Source organism: Acomys minous (assembly GCF_964271855.1).
Source record: "Acomys minous genome assembly, chromosome: 18".
Lineage (NCBI taxonomy): Eukaryota > Metazoa > Chordata > Mammalia > Rodentia > Muridae > Acomys > Acomys minous.
The window spans coordinates 62,625,733-62,652,176 of NC_140501.1; the positions used below are offsets into that span (position 1 = coordinate 62,625,733).

At 44.1% G+C, this 26,444-nt stretch overlaps 2 long non-coding RNA genes across 2 annotated transcripts; both read left to right on the plus strand.

The window, feature by feature from the left end:
* Nucleotides 1-3,245: 3,245 nt before the first annotated feature.
* Nucleotides 3,246-8,117, plus strand: LOC311589023. The gene is made up of 4 exons (XR_014776393.1): nucleotides 3,246-3,410; nucleotides 6,124-6,252; nucleotides 7,324-7,411; nucleotides 8,023-8,117. It is a non-coding gene; the product is annotated as an uncharacterized lncRNA (long non-coding RNA).
* An 84-nt stretch (nucleotides 8,118-8,201) lies between these two features.
* Nucleotides 8,202-11,095, plus strand: LOC311589024. The gene is made up of 2 exons (XR_014776394.1): nucleotides 8,202-8,328; nucleotides 9,625-11,095. It is a non-coding gene; the product is annotated as an uncharacterized lncRNA (long non-coding RNA).
* The last annotated feature ends 15,349 nt before the right edge of the window (nucleotides 11,096-26,444 follow it).

Here is a 26,444-nt window from a genome sequence, read left to right on the forward strand (position 1 = left end):
TGGATTATCTACAGTTAGTTACAAAGTAATGGATTAAAAATATTTCATATGTCATGCTCACACCTGTAATTCCCGATCTCTGGGAGGCAGAGGCAAGCAGATCTGATCATTTTGAGTTCAAGGCTAACTTGGTTTACAAAGGAAATCTAGGACAGCCATGGCTACACAGAGAGACCTTATCTTGAAAAAAGAAGAAAAAGAAAAGTATTTCAGATGTTTTGGGTTTGTTTTGTTTCTTTTTTTCCTTATTCATTTGTTTTGTTGTTTTGGCTTTTGTAGACAGGGTTTCTCAGGTGTTCTAATCAACTTGAGCCTCCGTTTTTCAACTTCATTATGCTGTAGAAAATTTATGTTTTTGTCTAAATTCCTCTGTCTGTGTCTGAGTATTTTTCTAAATTTTCATTTATAAGTCGTTGTAAGGTTTGTATCTTAACAATCCACTTTTCTGCCGGGTGTGGTGACACATGCCATTAATCCTAGCACTCGGGAGCCAGAGGCAGGTGGATCGCTGTGAGTTCGAGGCCAGCCTGGTCTACAAAGTGAGTCCAGGACAGCCATGGCTGACACAGAGAGACCCTGTCTCGGAAAAAAAAAAACACAACAACAACAACAAAAACAAAAAACAAAAAAAAAACCAAACAAACATTAAAAAAAAAACAAAAAAAACAATCCACTTTTCATATTTGCCACAATTAGCAAACCACTCTTGATATTTGGCACAAAATCCCACTATGGAAAGGTGGAGGTTTGCATCGGAAATTAAGAGCACTGACTGTTTTCCAAAGGTCCCGAGTTCGATTCTCAGAAACCACATGGTGGCTCACATCATTTATAATGAGAGATCTTGTTCCCTTGTCTTGCCTGAAGGCTTTAGATGCATGTAGGACACTGTATACATAATAAATAAATATTTTTTAAACCCACTATAGCTACTAAGGTTAAAATATGAATCACCAGACTAATAATAGTTATAATTAGTATCCTGCCAATTTCTTACATTTTTTGTTTATGAACCTAGTCTCTAATGGCTAGGTCTTCTCACCAGTTCTCATGCCAACCTCAATTAAGTAATTTATCTTTTCAATTTTCTGAATCTACCGTCATCTAAAGTAGAACTATACAGGGTCCTAACTCCCTTTATTATGATATGTCCATCCTTAATATGGAAAGGTTTTTTCCTTGTTTTTGTTTGTTTTGTTTGTTTGCTTCTTGTTTTTGTTGTTGAATTTATTTTTGGAGCCTGGGTTTTTTGGTGTACTCTCTTTGCAGACGAGCCTAGCCTCAAACTCACAGAGATCCATGGGCCTCTGCCTCCCAAATGCTGGGATTAAAGGCGTGTGCCATCACACCTGGCTAGATTTTTCAGTTTAATCTAGGGTAGAGTGATCTATATAATATGTTCCAGGACAACCAGAGATACACAGAAAAACCATGTTGTTTAGGGAGTTTTGGTTTATAATATGTAAACATGTTTGTCTTTTAACCCACGGTGTGGGATATGGGGGCTGCTCCGGTTTGTCCTCAGCTAAAAACTGCATGGGGGAGTGGGCTCTTTGCCAGTTGGGATAAATATGAAAGGAGAGAGAAAGAGAGGGAGAGAGAAAGAGAGAGAGAGACAGAGAGAGAGAGAGAGAGAGAGAGAGAGGTGGGGCAGACAGAGGCCTGTGAGACTGCTGCTGTGTTTGCTGTTGCTAGCTGAATATCCTGACCAGGGAGACTGGACTTCCCCAAGGAACCTGACAACCCTAAATAGTAGGAAGTAGCCAAGGAGAACCACACCCCCTTCTCCCACTAACCTTCTGGCGTTGGGGTGGAGAAGGGAGAAAGAGGCATAAGATAAACCAAATAACATTGAGTTTAAAATACATTAGTTTTAAAATACTAAAACGAATGGGGGGGGGGGACCAATAACCACCAAGTAAGTTTGCTGATTATTATACAGAAAAAATATTGGTTCTGTCCCCGACCTGACTAAGGGAATATGTCTCTTCTTGTTTCTCTGCTGCACTGACTAGCTAGACTTCAGGCTTCAGTCTGGTGGTCCTGGCTCTGCCTCCCATCTTGTCACAGGAATGCTGGAATGGCAAATATGTGTCACTCCATGGGACTTTAGATGTGGCTTCCAAGGATTGAACTTGAGTCATGTGACTTGCATGGGTAGTGCTTTTACTCCTTAAAAAGCCTCTTTAACAATCCACAGTTGGGCGGGCTTGATGGCACATGCCTTTAACCCCAGAACTCCAGAGGCAGGATTATTGATGTGAGTTCAAGGCCAGTCTGGTCTACAAAGTCAGTCCAGGACAGCCAAGGCTACAAAGAAAAACTCTGTCTCAAAGGAAAAAAAGCTAAAACAAAAACAAACAAAACCCAAAAACAATCCACCTTTCCTGAACTCACTTTGTAGACCAGGCTGGCCTTGAACTCACAGAGATCCACCTACCTTTGCCTCCGGAGTGCTGGGATTAAAGGCATGGGCCATCAGATCAATTTACTTATTTATTGTATATGAGTGCTTTATGTGCAGAGGAGGGCATCAGATCACATTATAGATGGTTGTGAGCCACCATGTGGTTGCTGGGACTTGAACTCAGTACCCCTGGAAGAGCATGTGATACTCTTAACCACAGATCCATCTCTCTAGCCTCTGTGTAATTTTAAATTTATGTTTTAAAAATCCACAATGAGTGTGGGTATTTTTAAAAAATAAAATCTCAATTGTTTGATTTTTACCAATAAAGACTTGGGAGCCAAGCCCTGGGGTGAAAGCCCAACCATTCAGAAATGTCAGTCTATATGGACCGTTTCTATCTTTTCATTTTGGTTTTCTTTTATTTAAATTAATTTATTTATTGTATATGAGTGCTTTACCTGCAGGAGAGGGCATCAGATGACAATAGATTGTTGTGAGCCAGAATGTGGCTGCAGGGTATTGAACTCAGGACCTCTGGAAGAGCAGGCAGCACTCTTAACCGCCCCCGCTTCCCCCCACCCCACCTTTTTTTTTTTTTTTTTTTTTTGGTTTTTCAAGAAAGGGTTTCTCTGTGTAGCCTTGGCTGTCCTGGAGCTCACTCTGTAGACCAGGCTGACCCCAACCTACAGAGATCCTTCTGCCTCTGTCTCCTCAGTGTGGGATTAAAGGCGTGTGACACCCACCTGGCCTAATCCAGATCTCTGAGGTAGGAAGACACACCTTTAATCAGATCTGCTGGAAGCCAATATAAGGAGGGGGAAGAAGGCAGCACTTGCTCCTTTCCTGTTGCCTCCATAGCCAGTCCCTTCCTTCACTGGCCCTGGAGCCAACCTTTCCAGGAGTCCAGTGTCTACTGAGGACAGCTTAAAGATCCAGCCTTTGCCAGTAAAGAACTTTCCATTCCTGGGCAGCCATTTCTCCATTAGTTGGACCATAACCTGTAAGTCATTCTAATAAATCTCCTTTAAGCTCCTCTGTGAAATCCTATAAACTCTGCTACTCTAGAAGACTCTGAATAATACACCAGGCATAGTTATATGAGGTTATCAAAAGAGTAATTAAGGCTTGCTATGGAGCCCTGCAGTTCAATATCAGAAAAAACTGGGCTCTCATGGGACATTGCTTAAGGTAGGAAGGCTGTGCTGATATGGGGCCATATTCTTTTTTTGGGGGGGGGGATGGGGTACCATATTCTAACTCCTTCATACGGGGCTTTGTACAGCTGCCGGGCCTGTAGATGGGCAGACATCCCAGACGCTTGAGGGCACATCAGGAGGCGAGGGCCATACTATGATTCTGGGGGGGGGTTGTTTGTTTGTTTGTTTGTTTTGTTTTGTCTGTTTGGTTGTTTTTTTTTTTCAAAGACAGGGTTTCTGTGCCTAGCCTTGCCTGTCCTAGACTCACTTTGTAGACCACCCTGGCCTCGAACTCACAGTGATCCTCCTGCCTCTGCCTCCTAAGTGCTGGGATTACAGGCGATCTAGGGAGGAAGTTCATGCTCACCCTTGTTTTTAAAGCAGGTTTCAGGATAGCTGCAGATATATGAGACACTGTCAAAGCAGACTGAAACCAAGAAAACCCAGTGACAAGGTTTTCATACCCTTGAGATTAGTGACCTGTCTCCTTGTTCTCAGTAGTGGTCCCTGTTGCACCTCAGTCTCCTGTGGTGTGGACTGTGGTGGTGCTGCCGTTAATCCCAGCAATGGCAGGAGGATCACTATAAGTTCAAGGCTATCCTGGTCGGCAAAGAGAAACTCAGGACTGCCAGGGCTACATAGAGAAATCCTTTCTTGAAAAAACTAAAAAACAAACAAGCAAACAAACAAAAAGAAAAAATCCAGCCAGGCAAGGTGCCACATACCTTTAATCGCAGCACCATAGAGGCAGATTGCTGTGAATTGGAGGCCAGACTGGCCTAAAAAGTGAGTCCAGCATAGCCAGGACTGTTACAGAGTGAAACCCTGTCTTGAAAAACTTTTAAAAAAAATCAGAAAAACAGCCAGGTGGTGGTGGCACAGGCCTTTAATCACAGGACTCAGGAGGCAGAGACAGGTGGGTCGCAGAAAAACCTTGTCTCGAAAAACCAAACCAAACCAAACCAACCAACCAAACAACAACAAACCATTGTGCTCTTGCAGCTGGGTGCTTCTGAAGGACAGAGAAACGTGCAGGACGCAGGGGTTCGGGCTGTAGCAGTGCTCAGACAACAGGAGAGACACTAGGGCTTGAGGCCTGGGCCAGAGTTCACATATCCATTGTGACCTTCACCATAGCTGTCCCCACTGTGCCACCACTCCTGCCTTTCCCACAGGCCGTGCTCTCCTGTTCTCCTGTCTCCTCCTCTGCTTCCCTTTTCTCTTTGTGCCTCTTGGAGAAGAACTTCCCAGGCTCCACTTTCCTAATTATTATGGCTTAGCTACAGTTTTTGAAATTTTTCATACTTGCAATGCTTTAAAAAATTCTTCTTTCTATCTAAGTTCTTCAATCAAACTTTAATCAAAGTGAAGACATTTAGCAAATGTTTTAAACTTTTTTTCCCTCCTCACACAGTGTTTCTCTGTGTAGCCATGGCTGTCCTGTACTGGCTTTGTAGACCAGGCTGGCCTTGAACTCACAGAGATCTGCCTGCCTCTTCCTTCAGAGTGCTGGGATTAAAGGTGTATTCCAAAATTTTTAAAATTTAAATAATTTATTCAGATTACATATAAATTGTTATCCTCTCACTTATATCTTCCCTTTTCCCTCCCTCATCCTGTTCACCTCTCCTAGACCTATGACAAAAGGGGACCTTGCCCCCCAACATATGATCACAGTCTTTCAGGTCTTATCTCAGTAGCCTGCTTCCCCTTCCTCTGAGTGCCACCAGGCCTCCCCACCAAGGGGAAGTGATCAAATAGGGGGCAGCAGAGTTCATATCAGTCAGTCTCTGCTCTCCACACAACTGGGAAGGATGTGATGTCCATTGGGTACTACTGAAAAGGAGGTCTAGGTTTACTGCATTCATTGTCCTTGGTTGGTGCAGTAGTTTGTGCAGGTCCCCTGGGTCCTGATCAGACAGCCTTGATGGTCTTATAGAGGACCACACCTTTAATCCCATCACTGGGGAGGGGGATCTAGAGGCAGGCTGGTCACTATGATGTCCTGGAAAGCTTGCTCTAAATTTCAGTGAGTTCCAGGATGTGGAGGACTATGTAAATAAATTATGTTTCAAAAAAGAAACCTAGGGCTGGAGAGATGGCTCAGAGGTTAGGGAACCATCTACTCTTCTATAGGTCCTGAGTTCAATTCCCAGCAACCACATGGTGGCTCACAACCATCTATAATGTGATCTGGTGCCCTCTTCTGGTCTGAAGCTGTACATGCAGGCAAGGCATTGTATAAATAATACATAAATAAATCTGAAAAAAGAAAGAAAGAAAGAAAGAACCAAAGAAAGATTAATTAGCTGACCTCGGTTTTAATTAGATTCTTTGAGTATTTCAATTCAGATTCCATGTCAGGCCCAAGAGGTCCAGAAACCTGGCTTCTGCCTCAGCCTTCTGAGATGGGATTAAGAGCTCAGGCTGACCCTCTGCTGACCCACCCTAACATCCTGTAGCCTGGACCTACTCCACTCACATCCCTGAGATTTATAAAGGGCCGCTTCTCAACAGGGTTCTCAGACTTGCAGAAGTGAGCACAGCTCTCGGTCCACACTCCAGACTCTGGTGTGCACATCAAGACACAGCAGATCTTGTTCCCAAATCGGTGGAGCAAAGGAAGCTCAGGAGCCAAAAATGCAGGTGAGTTGGGGGATCCACTCCTGTGTTTCCTGGAGGATGGCTGTGCTGTTTGTCTTCAACTCATCTCAGAAGGCTCACAGCCTCAGAGTGTGTCTCTGCTGTGCTTCTCCACTCCACTTGGATGTGAGGTCATCAGGTCCTCATAGGAAGCCTCCTGGAATGGACTGGTACCGTGTTCATTGTGCACCCAAGGGAATGTATATGGCAAAACATCATTAAATGCCCTGACTGGGAACACATCTGCAAGTTGCAGAGGCACAAGAGGCAGCACTAAACTTTTTCTTGGGTTTTTTAGTTTTGGGGTTTTTTGTTGTTGTTGTTATTCTTCTTCTTGTTGTTGGTTTTTTATTTGTTTGTTTTGTCTTTTGTTTGTTGAGGCAGCATCTTTTTTGGTTTGGCTTGTTTGGTTTGGTTTCTAGACATTTAACCCTGGCTGTCCTGGGCTCAGTTTGCAAACCAAGTTGGCCTCAAACTCATGAAGATCTACCTTCCCCTGCCCCCCAAGTGCAGGTACTAAAGGCATGGGCCACCAAACCCCACTTGATGCAGGATCTTATTGATCCATGGCTAGCCCACAACCTACTATGTAGCCAAGAAGGACGCTGAATGTGTGAGCCACCCTACACCTCTCAGGAAAGAGCTAGGATCATGGCCACCCACCAAACACCCCTTTTATGTGATATGGGCTGCAGAAATACTGGTTCACAAAGTTTGTCTGATCCCTTAGTATGCTTGAATAGTTGGAGTTTATTATTATGAGATTTGAAGATGGATTTATAGCTCATGGAGAACAGAAAGGAGATTGGGGAGAAAGTGAGCTGGAGAGAGAGGCTGAGGTCTTCTGAAAGAAGAGGTGCTTCTGTTTCTTATCTTTCACTCCATCAAGGGCACCTACACTACTCACTGGAGTTTTTCCCTTGTTAAACTTCAGGACCAAGCTTTCCCATGAGGTGACAATGAGCCAGCACCTGGATGCAAGAGGCAGGCTCCTGAGTCCATGCACAGCACAGAGACAGAGATTCCCATTGCATGAGAACTGTTTTAATATTTTATGTATCCATTTCTGCACAGAGAGAAGCACAGCAAGTCCGAAGACCCAGAAAAACCCAAGGAGACAACGTGCAGCAGAGACGGAGGCAGGAAGACCAAAGGGCCTCAGGTATGCAGAGTCAAGTCTGTGCTCAAACCAAACTCTTCTTATGTATTTCTTTATTCTGTGGCTTGTGAATATATGCAAGACCCCAGATGCCCACAGCTGTGACAGGGGTAGACTGACACTCTGTGGTGCCAGGTCTCTGCCCTCACAGAAGACCCAAAGTTTCAGAAACTGTGAGAGCCTCCCTGGGTCAGAGGTGGTCATGAGTCTGTGTAGGCAAAGCGTTCCCAGGTAGCACTTGTCCTGTGAGATCTCTTTGCATTCTGAGATTTATTTCTAAAACTGAAGACACTTACAGTATCCTGGTTCGGGCTAAGAGTAGGATGGCCAGGGCTGGTAGCACAGGCCTGTAATCCCCGGTCTCGGGAGGCAGAGGCATGTGGATCCTTGTGAGTTTCAGGACAGCCAAGGATACACAGAGAAACCTTGTCTCCAAAAATAAAAAAAAAAAAAGAGCAGTGTAGATGCTGAGTCCTGGGCTGGTGGCATAATCTCTTGGTGACTGCATGAGGTCACTTCTGGCTGTTCAGTGTGCAGGAAGAGTCCCTAAGAAAGGTTCAGATGAGCTTCTGCATGATGTCACAGCACTCATCACATCCTTCTGTCCCTACCAGGTCCTTCTCATGACCCATGGCCTGATCTGGAAAACAGGGTCTTCCTGCAAGAGTGGGAAGTAGTTGAGCAGGAAGTCGGCCACCCAGGCAGGAAGATCCACAAGAAGACCAGACTGATTTGCCAGCGCCTCAGTCAGCTGGGCCTGAGGAAGAGCTGGACAAGCTGTTTCAATCTGCTGCTCACCATGCAGAATCTGCACAAAACTCTCTGTAACGAGAGACCAGGGATCGAACCCTTGTTCTCTCCTTATGCAGAGGCCCTGTACAGGATCCTGGGCCCCAGGGACCCGAGAAGCCAAGTGCCAGGTGAGTGTCTTCTGTGTAGACTGTTGAGGTCCTCTAAAGAGTGGCATCAGCTGGCCTGTCCTTCATGAGCACAGAGCAGAGCACACAGTGGAGGGAAGCCCCTTTCCCACAAGTCTCTATTGCACATAGCAGGAAAGTGGCCTCTCTCTGGGTCATTTTACTCTCACCCTAAGGGCATGGAATTTGGACTAGTACATAGTTGACTATGGTAAACAGGCCAACAGGTTACTTAGCCTGATTCAGGGAGAGGGAGGGTGCCATGCTTATGACTGTAAAAGGGACTTTTACTCTCCTGGCTCAGCTGTGGTCTGGGAGGCTTACTGCCTCCTGCTGGCCTAGGCCTGATCCTGGAAGCCTGTAGCCTGCAAACAATCCAACCCAGGCCTAGAATGTTTTCAGCCTCTGACACTTCCTGCTTAGGCAGCTCACCCTTCCTTGTTATTTCTGAGCTCTGGTTGGTTCAACTCAGCTGTTTTGCCTCAAACTCTTCTCTCAGATGACACAGTTAATCCAGCTTCTCTGTCAGCCCAGAATTGCTCTACTTGGCCTCAAACTAACTCTGAAATCTGCTCTGATCTTCTGCTTCTTTACATTTTTCTGGCTCCTTCAGTCTTCACCTGAGTTCTCTGCAACCCATGTCTCCTACTGTTCTAGTAAAACTGCTTCAAGGGCTGGAGACATGGTGAAGAGCACTGCCTGTCCTGAATTCAATTCCCAGGAATCGCATGGTGGCTCGCAACCATGTATAATAAGTTAATACATCTTACCCAAAAAAAAAAGAAAGAAAGAAAAACCTTCTTCATAAATAAATCAAAACAAAAAGCTGAGTGTGCTGGCTCATGCCTTTAATCCCAGACCTGGGAGACAGAGGCAGGTGGATCTCTGAGTTCGAGGCTAGCCTGGTCTACAAAGTGAGTCCAGGACAGCCAGGGCTACACAGAGAAACCCTGTCTCAACAACAACAAACAAACAAACACCAAAAAAAAAAAAAAGAACACTGCCTCATAAGGAGCTTTCCTTTCCTCTCTTCTCAGGAGAGTTGCAGACATGGCTTTCAAATATGGGTGCTCCCTTCTACAGACTCACTTTACCCTTGTTTGGCATTAAAGGCATGCACCAGCACACCTGGGCCTAAGCTTTTCTTTATCCGATATTTGCTCTATACCAGGCTGGCCTGGAACTCAAGTCTGTTTGCCTCTGTCTCCTGCATTAAAAGAGTGTTTGTGTTCCAGCCAGATCACACAGAACAAGAGTTAACATTCCTCTACATATGATCTCTGTTTCTTCTCCTCTCAGATCCTCCCTATGATGGGGCTGGTAACCTCCAGTTTCCAATGCAACCTCAACCTCCCGTGGTGATCCTACCTCCGGAGTACCAGTCTTGTGGTTATGGCATCCCTGCACCTTGGGGAGAGCCTGATTGGAACCCACCACTGAAGATGTCCCCGGAGGAGTCACTGGTTACCATATGGGATCCCTGGGGACCCCACCATCCGATGACAGTTCCAGCCCTACTTCCTGCAGACACCACGCTCCAGCCATCGTTAAATTCTGACAACAACTCAAGTCTTCCATGAAGATGTCTATGAAATAACTCTCCTCCTCCTCTTCCTCTTTCTGCTTCTCCTACTCCTCCTCCTTCTCCCTTATCGTAGTCACCACTGTTGGGCGTCATAAGAACAGGCCCGCAGGGGATGTGGTACTTACTGCTGGGGGTTCATTCCTAGGTGACCTGGCACCTGCCCTCTTCCCTCTGTCTCCTCCAGACTCCTGACACTGTGTACTATACTACAAGGGCAGCCTCTGTGTCTGCAGACAGCAGCTCAACACTGTGTCATTCTTTAGCCTTCTTGTTAGGGAACTCATGGTCAGTGTCTCACAGCCTTCAATTCAGTGCAATAGAAACTAGTCAGAGCTTGAGATGGATCTGGGAGCTGGGGAGATGTAATATCAATTAAGAGACTATCTATAGACTATAAAGATAGTTCCAGGATAGTCAGGAGTATTAAACAGAGAAACCCTGTCTTGGAAAAAAGAAAGACTGCATGTATATATAAATTGTATTACATTATATTATATACATGCATAAAAATGTGCATGTATACATATGTTCTATAATATATAATGTATATACATATGTAGACATTCTACATGCTTTGTTACTCTAGAGAACTCTGACTAATATCCCAGGTGCTGCTATATTCAGGTATCAAAATAGTCATTAAGGCTTGGTAGGAAACCCTGGGATTCAGGATCAGAGAAGACAGGGTATTCATGGGACACTGGCTACCTAGGGAGGAAGGCTGTGCTAATATGGGGCAACATCCTAAGTCCTTCATATTGGACTTTACACAACTTCTGTGCCTGTAGATGGACAGAGATCCCAGACCCTTGAGTGTGTATGTGGAGTTCTACATCATTCTGTGGTACTGGGGGAGTTATAGGCCAGTCCCAGGGTCCCTCAACCCTGTCTCCAAAAGAATAGAAATAGATGCACCTATAGAAATAGAAGGCACCCATGCCTTCCAGTTTGACTTTTTCTTTTTCTGGTGCTTAAAATACTTATTAAAATGTCTTATGAAGCTTCATCTCTGGTCTGGAGGGTTGGCTCAGAGGTTAAGAGTACTGGCTGTTCTTCCAGAGGTCCTGAGTTCAATTCCCAACAACCACATGGTAGCTCACAACCATCTATAATGGGATCCGGTGCCCTCTTCTGGTGTGTATATGTAATAAATAAATAAATAAATAAATAAATAAATAAATAAATAAATTTTCATCTCTGCTGCTTTATATGAGTGATTTTTTTTTCTACCATGACATGATGTGAGTGTGTGGATAAACAAGGCAATTTGGAGAGCAGGGGAGGAGGGGAGAAATTCATGCTCATCCTTGTTTTCAAAGAGTGGAGTGCATGGGACACAGTCCCAGCAAACTCAAATCCGGAAAACGCAACCACAAACAGAACAAGGGGTTTCCACACCCTTGAGATTAGTGACACGTGTCCCTTATCCCTGTGCTCATCTATAATGTCCCTTAGTCTCCTTTACATTAAAGTAATCACAGTAGCCCTTCCATCACACCCACTAGAGCAGGGGTTCTGGACCTTGCTAATGCTGTAATGCAATTCCTCACTGGCTGTGATGAAGCAGGCCTTTTAGCCCCAGCACTCTGGTGGCAGAGACAGGCAGCTCTCTGAGTTTGAGGTCCATATGGTCTACAGTATGGTCTTTTCAAATGCTCAATGTCTTTCGTCATCAGAGAAATGCAAATCAAAATGACTCTGAGATTCTATCTTACACCCATCAGAATGGCACACCTGTTAGTGATCTCTGCTTCATTTGAACTGGCAAGATCCACTTCTAATCCAGATTTGTTTGTTTGTTTGTTGTTTGTTTGTTTTTGTTTTTGAGACAGGGTTTCTTTGTGTAGCCCTGGCTGTCCTGGAGCTCATCCAGATCTTTGAGGTAGGAAGACACACCTTTAATCAGATCTGCTGGAAGCCAATATAAGGAGGGGAAAAAAGGGGATTCCAAGATGGCGCCGACCAATAAGCCAAGTATCTGATCTACTCTGAGGAGACCAGGGACATAAATGGAGCAACAGATTGCTGGGTGTTGAGAACTGTAGGTGAGTGGGGCCTCAAAGGCCGCAGACCAAACAGAGGGCCTACCCCCCTGGGACAAGAAACATCCCGGAGGTGCTAAACGCACTCCCCAAACTCTGGAACAGAATCCACATGCAAACTGCAGCCTGCATATAAAGCACAGACTCGCTGTTTGGGGAGGGGATTTTATAGAGTCCCCAGCCAGAGGAGTCTCAGTGAAGAGGGTGAATCTGCCCTAGGATTCCTCCTTCCACACCACCCCAAACTGCGGAGGTTACCCGCCTAGGCCAAGTGGAAACACAGGCGGCAGGACCCAACAGAGACAGCTAAAGTGGGACTGCAGCTCGCTGGCCATCCGGGGCCCAACCTAACACCAATCACAGCGGACTGAGCCTGCAAACAGCAGCATTGAGAAATCAGCTTGGACTGCATCCACAGACCTATAGGGAGACATGGGTCTTGCCTAGAGCGATAGCTGCGCATCAGAGCCCGGCAGGAAGATCTGGTTCCGGTGGGCGACCCCCAGAGCTCTGCAACCCTATTGTTCCTACCCAGCCACAAGGCACTGGCCCTGCACTCCCCGAATGAGAGAGCCTAGCCGGGGCTCCTGGCCCAAGAAAGGCAGGCACTCTCACATTATCGGGAAAGGAGACGTGGGTGGGTCTTGTTTGCAGTGTCTAATTGCTGACCTAGAGCATTAGTGGAGCTTCATAGCCCGGAGGGGAGATCTGGTTCCTCAGGCGACCCCCAGAGCTCTGCAACCCTATTGGTCCCAGCTGCAAGGCACTGGCCCTGCACTCCAAAAACAAGAGAGCCTAGCTGGGGCTCCTGGCCTGAGCAAGGCAGGCACTATCATATTATCAAGAGAGGAAACGTGGGTCTTGCTTGCAGTGTCTAATTGCTGACCAAGAGCGACCTCAGTCCCTCCAGGCATGTAGTTCTGGGAGAGGTTGGACACCTCTACAGGATATAGAGACAGAGCTAAAAGACAGCTACACCCCCAGAAGATCTGATCTACCTGGGGTCTTGACTACAAAGCCACAGGAAGGACAGGCAGCTGGGATCAACCTACACAACCAGAACGTTTGTGTGCGGACCTTATTCTAGGTCCCAAAACAGCTGATCTGAATTACAGCAGTAAAGTCCAAACAGATATCTACTTTGGCTGACTCAGCCTGGAGCCCACAGTGCAGAGGAAAATCACCAGGAGTGAAACCGGATCACCTACCTGTTCCACGGAAATACTCCCTGATCCCCACAGGCAAGAGCACCTGACCTATAATCACTCATCAATTAACCACTCTCAACCAGCGAAGGTCACTACAAAATACCTTCCAACAAGAGAGCCATCAAAATGACAAGAGGACAGCGAAAGAACCCTAACAAAAACCAAAACAGTTTGGCATCTCCGGATCCCAACATTCCCAATGAAAACAACCTGGAGAACCTAACAGCAATGGATAGTCAAGAAAAGGACCTCAAGTCCTTAGTAAAGAAGATGATAATGGAAGAAACAAATAAAATCTGTAAACAAATGCAGGAGTAGGCAAACTAGATGGCTGAAGAGTTAACAGAGTCATATAAAGAGGCACTTGAAGAATTTCAGAAAAATATAAATAACCAGATGAAGGAAATCATTAAAACAGTCCAAGACATGAAGATAAAAATGGAAGCTATGATACAGGAACACACAGAAGAAAAACATGATCAAGAGGCATCAGAGAAGAAAGCAAGCATCTCAGACGTGGCCTTATCTAACAAATTGCAAGAAATGGAAGAACGAATATCGGAACTTGAAGATACAATCGCAGAACTGGAAACAACCATCCAGGCAAATGCTAAATCTGAAAAGTTCCTGACACAGAGCATCCAAGAAATAAAAGACAACATGAAAAGATGAAACTTGAGAATAATAGGGATTGAAGAAGGCAACCGACTCCACAGCCCAGAAAATATCTTTAATCGAATAATAGAAGAAAATTTCCCCAATTTGAAGAAGGGGATGCATGAGCATTCAAGAGGCCTACAGAACACCAAATAGAATAGACCTGAAAAGAAAATCTTCCTGCCACATAATAATAACAACACAAAATATACAAAACAAGGAAAAAATATTAAAAGCAGAAAGAGAAAAAGGCCGAGTAACATATGAAGGCAAACCTATCAGAATTACTCCTGACTTCTCGGCAGAGACCATGAAAGCCAGAAGAGCCTGGACAGAGGTACTGCAAACCCTAAGAGAACACAGATACCAGGCAAGACTACTATATCCAGCAAAATTATCAATAACCATTGACGGAGAAGACAAGATATTCAATGACAAAAACAAATTCAAACAGTACCTAGCCACAAATCCGGCTTTACAGAAGTTACTGGAAGGAAAACTCCACCCCAATTGGTCAAACTACAACCAAAACTACATAGGAAATAGGTAACTATACCATTGCAAAATAACAACCTCACAAAATCTCAACTGTTACAAATACCAAAAATGAAGGGACTTACCATTCACTGGTCATTAATATCTCTCAACGTCAATGGTCTCAATTCTCCAATAAAAAGACACAGACTAACAGAGTGGATGCATAAACATCACCCAACATACTTTTGCATTCAAGAAACACATCTCAACCACAGACATTGCCTCAGAGTAAAAGGTTGGGGAAAAATATTCCAAGCAAATGGTCACAAGAAACAAGCTGGGGTAGCTATTCTAATATCTAATAAAATAGACTTTCAACCAAAATTTATCAAAAGAGATGAGGATGGACACTTCGTACTCGTCAAAGGTAAAGTCAACCAAGAAGACGTCACGATTTTGAACATCTATGCTCCGAATACAAGGGCTCCCACATTTGTAAAGGAGTTATTAACAAAGCTTGCCCCACTCATCGATACCCACACATTAATAGTGGGAGACTTCAACACCCCACTTTCACTCAAGGATAGGACTTTGATTCAAAAACTAAGCCAGGAAATAACCTCATTAACCAATGTCATGAATCAAATGGATCTAACAGATATCTACAGAACTTTCCATCCAATCGCAAAGGATTATACCTTTTTCTCAACACCCCATGGAACGTTCTCTAAAATTGATCACATAGTTGGTCACGAAGCAAACCTCAACAGATACAAGAAGATTGAAATAATACCTTGTATCTTATCAGATCACCATGGTCTAAGGCTGGACTTCAACAACAACAGAAATAACAAAAAGCATACTAACACGTGGAAACTAAACAACTTTCTACTTAATGACACATGGGTCATGGAAGAAATAAGGGAAGAAATAAAAGACTTCCTGAAATTCAATGAAAATGATGGAACAACATACCCAAATTTGTGGGACACATAGAAAGCAGTGCTAAGAGGAAAATTCATAGCACTAAGTGCCTTGAAAATGAAAATGGAATCATCCCACATAAACAACTAAACAACACATCTGGAAGCTCTAGGAAAAAAAAAAAAGCAGAAACACCCAAGTGGAGTAGATGTCTAGAAATAATCAAACTCAGGGCTGAAATCAATAAATTAGAAACAAAGACAACAACCCAAAGAATCAACAAAACCAAGAGCTAGTTCTTTGAGAAAATTAACAAGATAGACAAACCGTTAGCCAATGTAACTAAAAGACAGAGAAACACTATCCAAATTAACAAAATCAGAAATGAAAAGAGAGACATAACAACAGACACCAAAGAAATACAAAGAATCGTAAGAACCTACTTTAAAGGCATTTATGCCACAAAATTCGAAAATTTAAGGAAAATGGACAAATTTCTCGACCGATTCCATTTGCCAAAATTGAACCAAGACCAGATAAACAAATCAAACAGCCCTATTTCGCCTATAGAAATAGAAGCAACCATTGATAGTCTCCCAACCAAAAAAAGCCCAGGGCCAGATGGTTTCAGCGCAGAATTCTACCAGTCCTTCAAAGAGGAGTTAATACCAATACTATTCAAGCTATTCCGAAAGATAGAAATGGATGGAACATTACCAAATTCCTTCTATGAGGCCACAGTCACATTGATACCTAAACCTCACAGAGACCCAACAAAAAAAGAGAATTTCAGACCAATTTCTCTTATGAACATTAATGCAAAAATACTCAACAAAATACTCGCAAAGCGAATACAACAGCATATCAAAGACATCATTCACCATGACCAAGTAGGATTCATTCCAGGCATGCAGGGATGGTTTAACATACGGAAATCCATCAATGTAATCCATCATATAAACAAACTGAAAGAGAAAAACCACATGATCATCTCCTTAGATGCAGAAAGCATTTGACAAATGCCAACACCCATTTATGTTTAAAGTTCTGGAGAGATCGGGAATACAAGGCACTTATCTAAACATAATAAAGGCAATATACAGCAAACCAGCAGCCAACATTAAATTAAATGAAGACATACTCAAGGAAATCCCTCTAAAATCGGGAACCAGACAAGGCTGCCCTCTGTCCCCATATTTCTTCAATATAGTTCTTGAAGTTCTAGCCAGAGCAATAAGACATCAAAAGGAGATCAAGGAGATCCAAATGGGAAAGGAAGAAGTCAAATTATCCCTATTTGCAGATGATATGATAGTGTATATAAGTGACCCCCAAAATTCCACCAGAGAACTCCTACAGCTGATAAACACTTTCTGCAAATTGGCAGGATACAAAATAAACTCAAAAAAGTCAGTAGCTTTCCTGTATACAAATGACAAATAGGCAGAGGAAGAAATTAGGAAAACTACTCCCTTCACGATAGCCACAAACAATGTAAAATATCTAGGAGTAACTCTAACCAAGCAAGTGAAGGACTTATTCGAAAAAAACTTCAAACCTCTGAAGAAAGAGATTGAAGATGACATCAGAAGGTGGAGCGATTTACCTTGTTCATGGATCGGGAGAATCAACATAGTAAAAATGGCCATCTTACCAAAAGCAATTTACAGATTCAACACAATCCCTATCAAAATACCTCCAAAATATTTTGAAGATATTGAAAGATCAATTCTCAAATTCATATGGAAAAATAAAAAACCCAGAATAGGAAAAAACAATCCTATACAATAAAAGATCCTTTGGAGGAATCTCCATACCTGATCTCAAGCTGTACTACAGAGCAACAGTAATTAAAACAGCATGGTACTGGCAAAGCAATAGGCTAGTGGATCAATGGAATGAAATTGAAGACCCAGAGATGAATCCACACACATTTGCTCACTTGATTTTTGACAAAAAAACCAAATCTATTCAATGGAAAAATGATAGCATCTTCAACAAATTGTGCTGGTCTAACTGGATGTCTACATGTAGAAAAATGCAATTAGACCCTTATTTGTCACCATGCACAAAACTCAAGTCGAAGTGGATTAAAGACCTCAACTTAAAACCAGAGACATTAATTCAGTTAGAGGAAAAAGTAGGGAAGAGCCTGGGAAACATAGGCACAGAAAACAACTTCCTGAACAGTACACCAAAAGCCCATGCCTTAATGTCAACAATTAGTAAATGGGACCTCATGAGGCTGGGAAACTTCTGTAAGGCAGGAGACACTGTCAAGAGAACAAAGTGACAGCCTACAGACTGGGAAAAGATCTTCACCAACCCTTCATCTGACAAAGGTTTAATATCCAAAATATATAAAGAACCCAAGAAATTAAACACCACAAAACCAAACAACCCAATTGCGAAATGGGGCTTGGAACTTAACAGAGAATTCTCAACAGAGGAATATCAAATGGCCGAGAAACACTTAAAGAAATGCTCGTCCTCATTAGTCATCAGAGAATTGCAAATCAAAACAACTCTGAGATTCCATCTTACACCCATCAGAATGGCTAAGATCAAAAACTCAAATGACACCACATGCTGGCGAGGATGTGGAGAGAGAGGAACACTCCTTCATTGCTGGTGGGAATGCAAACTGGTACAGCCACTTTGGATAGCTATCTGGTGCTATCTCAGAAAAGTGGAGATAAGGCTTCCGCAAAACCCAGCTATTCCACTCCTTGGAATATACCCAGAAGATGCACTATCACACAACAGGGACATATGCTCAACCATGTTCATAGCAGCCTTATTCATAATAGCCACAACATGGAAACAGCCTAAGTGTCCCTCAGTAGAAGAATGCATAAAGAAACTGTGGTACATTTACACTATGGAATACTACTCAACTATTAAAAACAAGGAATTTCTGAAATTTGTGGACAAATGGATTGAATTAGAAATTATCATAATGAGTGAGTTCACCCAGAAGCAAAACGAGTTAAATGGTATATACTCACTTATATCGAGACACTAGTCCAAGGGGTACATCCCCATGAAAAACTTTACCTACCGGGAAAGTGGTTCAGAGGGGAGGACATCCTATTGAGACTTTAGGTGAGAGAAGGATGGGAGAATGAGGAAATAGAAAAATCCAGACTGTCCTGGAAAACTACAAGAGGAACTGTATGACAGGCGGATCTAGGCCCTGGGGACCTCCTCAAACTATGGCACCAGGCAAGGAAAATATAGGCAGTAAATTTCGAACCCCTACCCAGACTAGCTGATGGACAGGACATTCTCCACAGTTAAGTGAAGAAGGAGATGTGACTCTCATACGAACTCTGGTACCCCATTTCTGACCACGTCCCCTGGATGGGGAGGCCTGGTGGAACTCAGAGGAAGGATAGCAAGTTACCAAGAAGAGATTCCATACCCTAAGAGCATATATAGGGGGAGGAGGTCCCCCTCAGTCATAGACATACGAGAGGGGAGTAGGGGGGAAGCGGGAGGAAGGGAGGAATGGGAGAATACAAGGGATGGGCTAACAATTGAGACACAATATGAATAAATTAATATAAAAAATAATAATAAATAAAAAAAGAAAGAAACTGTGGTACATTTACACTATGGAATACTACTCAGCTATTAAAAACAAAGAATTCCCGAAATTTGTGGACAAATGGATTGAACTAGAAATGATCATAATGAGTGAGTTAACCCAGAAGCAGAAAGAGTCAAATGGTATATACTCACTTATATCTGCATACTAGCCCAAGGGGCATGTCCCATGAGAGTCTTCACTAACCAGGAAACTGGGACAGAGGGGAGGACATCCTACTGGGACTCTAGATGAGAGAAGCATGGGAGAATGGCAAAGTAGAAGGATCCAGAGGACCCTAGAAACCTACAAGTAGAACATTATGATAGGCAGATTTGGGCCCAGGGGTCCCACTCAAACTAAGGCACCAGACAAGGACAATACAGGCGGTAAACCTTAAACCCCTACCCAGATCTAGCCAATGGACAGAACACTCTCCACAGTAGAGTGGAGAGTGGGATATATATGACTTTCTCACATACTCTGGTGTCTCACATTTGACCATGTCCCATGGAGGGGGAGACCTGGTGGCACTCAGAGGAAGGACAGCAGGTTACCAAGAAGAGACTTGATACCCTTCTCAGAAAAATGGGAATATGGCGTCCTCAAGACCCAGCTATCCCACTCCTTGGAATATACCCAGAAAATGCCCTACCACACAACAGGGACATATGCTCAACCATATTCATAGCTGCTTTATACATAATAGCCAGAACATGGAAACAGCCTAAGTGTCCCTCAGTAGAAGAATGGACTAAGAAACTCTGGTACATTTACACTATGGAGTACTACTCAGCTATTAAAAACAAGGAATTCCTGAAATTTGTGGACAAATGGATTGATCTAGAAATTATCATAATGAGTGAGTTCACCCAGAAGCAAAAAGAGACAAATGGTATATACTCACTTATATCAAAACACTAGTCCAAGGGATAAGTCCCATGAAAAACTTTACTTACTAAGAAAGTGGGTCAGAGGAGAGGACATCCTACTGAGACTTTAGGCGAGAGTAGCATGGAAGAATGGGGAAATAGTAGGACCCACAGGGTCCTGGAAACCTACAAGAAGAACTTTATGACAGGCAGATCTGGGTCCTGGGGTCCTCCTCAAACTAAGGCACCAGCCAAGGAGAATATAGACAGTAAACTTCGAACCCCTACCAAGACCTAGCCGACGAACATGATATTCTCCACCGTTGAGTGGAGAGTGAGATCTGACTCTCACACGAACTCTGGTGTCCCTTTTCTGACCACGTACCCTGGATGGGGAGGCCTGGCAGCACTCAGAGGAAGGATAGCAAGTTACCAAGAAGAGACTCGATATTCTAAGAGCATATATAGGGGAAGGAGGCCTCCCTCAACCACAGACACAGGGGAGGGGAGAAAGGAGGAAGTGGGAGGGAGGGAAGAATGGGAGGAAACAGGGGAAGGGCTAACAATCGAGATGTAATATGAATAAATTAATTTTAAAAAGGAGGGGGAAGAAGGCAGCACTCACTCATTTCCTGTATCCTCCATAGCCAGTCCCTTCCTTCACTGGCCCTGGAGCCAACCTTTCCAGGAGTCCAGTGTCTACTGAGGACAGCTGAAAGATCCAGCCTTTGCCAGTAAAGAACTTTTATTTCCTGGGCAGCCAGTTTTGGATTAGTTGGACCATAGCCTGTAAGTAATTCTAACAGATCCCCTATAAACTCCCCTTTAAAATTCTACAAACTTTGTTACTCTAGAGGACTCAATAATACAGCAGGCATAGTTCTATGGAGTTATCAAAAGAGTAATTAAGGCTTGTATGGAGCCCTGGAGTTCAGTATCAGAAAAGACTGGGCTCTCACGGGACATTGTTTAAGGTAGGAAGGCTGTGCTGATGTAGGGCATATTCTTTTTGTTGGGTGGGGCACCATATTCTAACTCCTTCACATGGGACTTTGTGCAGCTGCCGGGCCTGTGGATGGGGAGACATCCCAGACTCCTGCGGGCACATCAGGAGTTGAAGGCCATGCTATGCCTCTGGGGTTTTTTGTTTGTTTGTTAGCTTGCTTGCTTGCTTGCTTTTTATCTGTTTGGATGGTTGGTTGGTTTTTTTGTTTTCCAAGAGAGAGTTCCTCTGCCTAACCTTGCCTGTCTTAGACTTGTTTTGTAGACCAGCCTGGCCTCGAACTCACAGTGATCGTCCTGCCTCTGCCTCCCAAGTGCTGGGATTACAGGCGATCTAGGGAGGAAGACAGAAGTTCATGCTCATCCTTGTTTTCAAAGAGGGTTTCAGGATAGCTGCAGATACATGAGCCACTGTCAAAAGAGACCGAAACCAAGAAAACCCAGCGACAAGGTTTCCATACCCTTGAGGTTAGTGACCTGTCTCCTTATTCTCAGTAGTGGTCCCTGTTGCCCTCAGTCTCATGTGCCATGAGTTGCATGTGTCTGTGCACTACGAGCATACAGTGCTCTCAGAAGCCAGAAGAGGGCAGCAGATCCCTGAAACTAGATTTACAAACTGTTGTTAAGTGGTTATGTGAGTACTAGGAATTGAATTTGGATCCTCAGTAGGAAAAAGTGCTTTTGACCACTGAACAATCTCTCCTGCCCCTTATTTTGTATTCTCCACATTTTAACTATGTTATGTGTGTTAGGTCCAAATTGGAAGGCGGGGGAGGGGGGGGTGGGGGTGGGGGGGGGGGTGGGGGGGTGGGGGGGTGGGGGGGGTGGGGGGTGGCTTAAAATGGCAGTGTTGGTGATAATTGCCTAAACCAGAAGGACTCCAACAGGGTAAATAGGATTTTTATTAGGTAAACAAAAATCTAAGCTCCACATACCTCAGAAATCTCCTAAGGTAAGATTCTGCTTACCATGAAAACTACCACCACCCTCAGCCATCCGCAATAGTCCGGCAAGGGCATAGAGCTCCTGTAACCCAAACAGCACTCATCTCAGGCTGTTTACCTACACCTCCCCTCCTGCTACGTGTCCTCTGAGACACAGCCCTCCCGTTGGATTCCCGAAATAAACTTCTCTTTCGACCCACAGAGTGGTCCAGTTCGGTGCTTTCACATTTGGAGTTCTAAATGCTTCTTGTACTCAGATTCCATGTATGTCTCTACATTTGGGATCCCCCCGCCCCTCTGCCCCGTTGTTATTTTATTTAATACATTTAGTGTTAGGTGGAAACCAAGGCCATAATCAGGAATATGAACACTTGTACCAAGATAGCAAAAGCAGAGAAATGTATTCACTCTATATAAGCGGAAAGAAGTCAAGACACTACAAAAAGTACCTACCCTGCCTTGTCCAGGGACTAGGATTTAAAAGGACAGAGTGAAGCTTGGTTCCTAGCTGTTTAGAGGGTGCTTACTTACAGGCCTGATTCCAAGAACTCATCCACAGGGTCATTGTGGGGCTGGAGAGATGGCTCAGAGGTTAAGAGCATTGGCTGTTCATCCAGAGGTCCTGAGTTCCAATTCCCAGCAACCACAGGGGAGCTCACAATCATCTATACTGGAATCTGGTGGCCTCTTCTGTCTGATGGTCTCTTCTGTCATACAGTCATACATGCAGATAGAGTGCTTATATACACAAATAAATACATCTTTTAAAGCAGGGTGATTGTAGGGCTAGTTCTGTGAATCCATCTGCAGGGCAGTTGAAGTCCCCCTCCCCATCTCTTACCTTGGTTCCCCAGATATCACAGCTGAATATAACAATGCTTTCCCATTAAGACTCAAAGAAAGAGCTGGGCATGGTAGCACACACACTTTTATTCCCAGCACTTAGGAGGAAGAGGCAGGTAGATCTCTGTGAGTTCGAGGCCAGTCTGGTCTACAGAGTGAGTCTAGAACAGCCAAGGCTATATAGAGAAACCCTGTCTCAAACAAACAAACAAACAAAAAACCAACAACCAAGTATGTGCCACTATTGCTAGCCTACAAACAAGATATTTAAATGTAGTAAAAATTAATTTGAAGGCTACACAGAGAAACCCTGTCTCGGAAAAACAAAACAAAACAAAAACCCTAGCTCAAAATGAATTTGAAACATCAATTACTAAGCCCCCATTATGAGTGTAAAAGAAAAGAGCCAGGATACTCATGAGATAAACTCAAAACTTAAAATTATTAGAACCAAGCCAGATGTGGTGTGTTTCTCTCTTATCCCAGCACATGGGAGGCAGAGGCAGGAGGATCTCTGAGTTCCAGGCTAGCCAGGACTACACAGAGAAACCCTATTTCAAAAGCAAACAAACAAACAAACAAACAAACAAAACAAATAATTAGAGGTGAAAGGTAAGTAAGAAAAAGAAAGGGAGCCATTCCATACATACTCCAGTGAGGCAAGTCTTAGAAAGGTGCAAATTGGACTAAGTGTCTGTATTCTCAGCAACTGTGAGGTGCAGACGGGAGACTCTAGAGTTTTTGTGGGATGTCCACCAGAGACCACAGCTCAGGCACAGGTCTAAGCAAATAGAAAGCCTTTATTAGGCAGTCAGCGACTAGACTGGGTGTTCTGGATCCCAGTGTAGCACTGAGCCTTTCCCAGGGTGAGCTTTTAAGCACAAAAACCATGTCCTGGGTTGACATACTTCAGTTAACAAGAACAGTTAGTCAGAAACAGAACCACAGAAGCCAAAAAGCAATGTTAGCACATTTAGAGACTTTCCCAGAACTATGGAACGTTGACGAATTAGGTCTTTATTTTTGTTTTAGCAGATGGTGCTATGTTCCAGGTGTTTGCAGCCTGATGCTCCTTCCATCATGAATTCAGTTGTGCTAAGGTCTGGGGGTCCTATTAAGGTGTGGGGTCCTGTAACAGAGCTACAGTTCACCCTGGGCCACATAGCCTATTTGAGGCCAGCCTGAGTTTTGTAAAACCGTGTCTCATTAAAATTTATATATATTTATTTAAAATAGCAGAGGAAGGAAGAGAGATGAAAGATGTTAAGTCAATGGGATTAATGCACTCTGTGGATCTTGATCGGTTTTGTTTTCTCTGTCAGTCGAAGAATTAAAAGGCAGGGAAAATCTGAACTGCAACAGGTAGCCAGTGAGAAATCTCAAACACAGCGGACAGCATCAGCAGTTAAAGAAGGCGTTTATTGCGGGGTGGGGGTGGGTGGGAGGGGGCGGTGAGAAAACCCCGCACACAGCAATCCAGACCCACAGAGAAAAAGACCCTCTGCAAAGCAGGGATGGGGGCAGGGGAGAGGAGGCACGGGAGGGGGTGACGGGGGCGGGGAGCGGGGGTGGATAGGTTTGACTGAATGGGACTCACACAATAATGGACAGGGAACCGGAGTTCGCAGGATGACAGGACTCAGGTGTGGGACGATGGGACAGGCACAGATGGGGGGAAGAGTGACAGGGGCGGGGGTGTTAGCAAAGGGACACCACATCGGTTGGATTTGAAAGCAGAAAATCCAGCCTCTTCGTTGTGCTGGGGGCTTCAAAGTCTCTGAAGAAGAGTTTTCCTTCACCTATTTCAGGGTTGGTCAGTTTGAAGAAAGCTCAGGCAGTTGATTGGCCCAAAACTGTGGTGTGACTGAGCAGGCTTTGAACTCGTTGAGCTGGTCCATCAGCAGGGGCCCTGCCAGTGGGAAACAAAAGCCTACAGAGGCCTTGTTTGAAGGTGTTGGCCTTTAATCTTGTCAGCAGGAAGAATGAAGAAGCAACCATCTTGGAAACTTGACCCACCTCTCCCTATCTGTCTGCCTGCCTAAATCCTCACCTCTCTGGTTGAAATAATAAGAAATAATAGTGGCGAGGAACAACATAAGTCCAGAGAAGCAAAGTAATTTCTGAAGTCAGTGTTTGTTCCGTGTTCCAGAAAGAGCCTAAGGGGCTTCCGTTCCCACAGCCTAGTCTCCTTGCTGCAGGCTTGGCCTAGGGAGCAGCCATTCTCTCTGAAGTCAAAACAGGTTGAACCAGAAATGGCGGTTTCCAGGCTGCGCCCAGCCTGCTTTTCTTAAGAGGCTGGGAGGTGCTGTACTAAGTTCCTGTGAGTGCTTTTTAATATGAAGGTCTGTCAAAACAAGGCGTGAGTGAGGAGGCACCTTCAAGCTTCTCCAGCAGCGGAGCCCCGGGACTCCGCGGCTGGATGCCAGTCTGTTGCTTTTAATTAGTGACTGTGATGCATTTGATGATAACATAACTACTGCTAAGGTCTTATGATCGGCATTTTCCACAATGCGCCTGTCTTGGTTTTGTCACTCTGTCTCCACTCTTCTTTCCCGGAAAGAAGAGTTCTGTCTATCCACACTTGTCCCTACGTCCAAGCAGCCACGTCCTACTTCTTGTCTTTTTGAATACGAAGACCTTAAAATCTTTTTAAAACTCCTTCTTTGAAAAAAAAAAAGTATTTATTTATTATTTATACAGTGCTCTACCTGCATGCACACCTGAAGAGGCCATTAGATCACATTATAGATGGCTGTGAGCCACCATGTGGTTGCTGGGAATAAAATTTTTATTGTTTATACAGTATTCTGCCTGCGTGTATGCCTGCAGGCAAGAAGAGGGCATCAGATCTCATTACAGATGGTTGTGAGCCACCATGTGGTTGCTGGGAATTGAACTCAGGACCTTTGGAAGAACAGTCAGCGCTCTTAACCTCTGAGCCATCTCTCCAGCCCCCTAAATATATATATATATATATATTTTTTTTTTTTTTTTTTTTAACTGTCCTGGACTCGCTTTTTAGACCAGGCTGGCCTTGAACTCACAGTGATCCACCCCTGCCTCTGCCTCCTAAGTGCTGGGATTAAAGGCGTGCGCCACTACCGCCCCGCTCCCCTAAGTATCTTATAAGGATAAAACCTTACAATATTTGTTCTCTTATGATTCACATACTTAGTGTAGTTTCGTAATGTTGTAACAGGCTCAGAATCCCCTTCTTCTTTTTCTTTTCTTTTTTCTTTCTTTCTTGTGTAGCCTTGGCTGTCCTCTACTCGCTTTTGTAGACCAGGCTGGCCTTGAACTCACAGCGATCCACCTGCCACTGCCTCCCGAGTGCTGGGATTAAAGGTGTGCGCCACCACACCCGTCCTCCCCTTCTTTTAATGAATGAATATTGATGCATTATATGTTTATGGGTGAATATTATCCATTGTTTACCACATTTTGTGGATTGATTTATCCACCACTGAATAAAGACTCGGTCACAGCTGCATTTTATCTACTGTGAAAAGTTACAACAAGGGGGCTGGAGAGATGGCTCAGAGGTTAAGGGCACTGACTGTCCTCCAGAGGTCCTGAGTTCAATCCTAGCAACCACATAGTGGCTCACAACCATCTATGATGAGATCTGGTGCCCTCTTCTGGCCTACAGGTGTACAGGCAGGTAGAGCACTGTATAAATAATAATAAATAAATAAGAAAAGAAAAGCTACAACAAATACATATGGAAAGATACCTCTTGCTGCTGCATTTTTTCAGTTCTTTTTGGTATGTATGCAGCAGAGGAATTGCCAAATCAGATGAGAACATTTTTATTTTATTGACTTATTTGTTAGTTTTTTGCATTTTTAGTTTGCATTTTTGTTTGGTTTTTCAAGACAGGATTTCTCTTGTAGACCAGGCTGGCCTCGAACTCACATCGCTCCTCCTGCCTCTACCTCCTGAGTGCTGGGATTAAAGATGTGTGCCACTACACAAG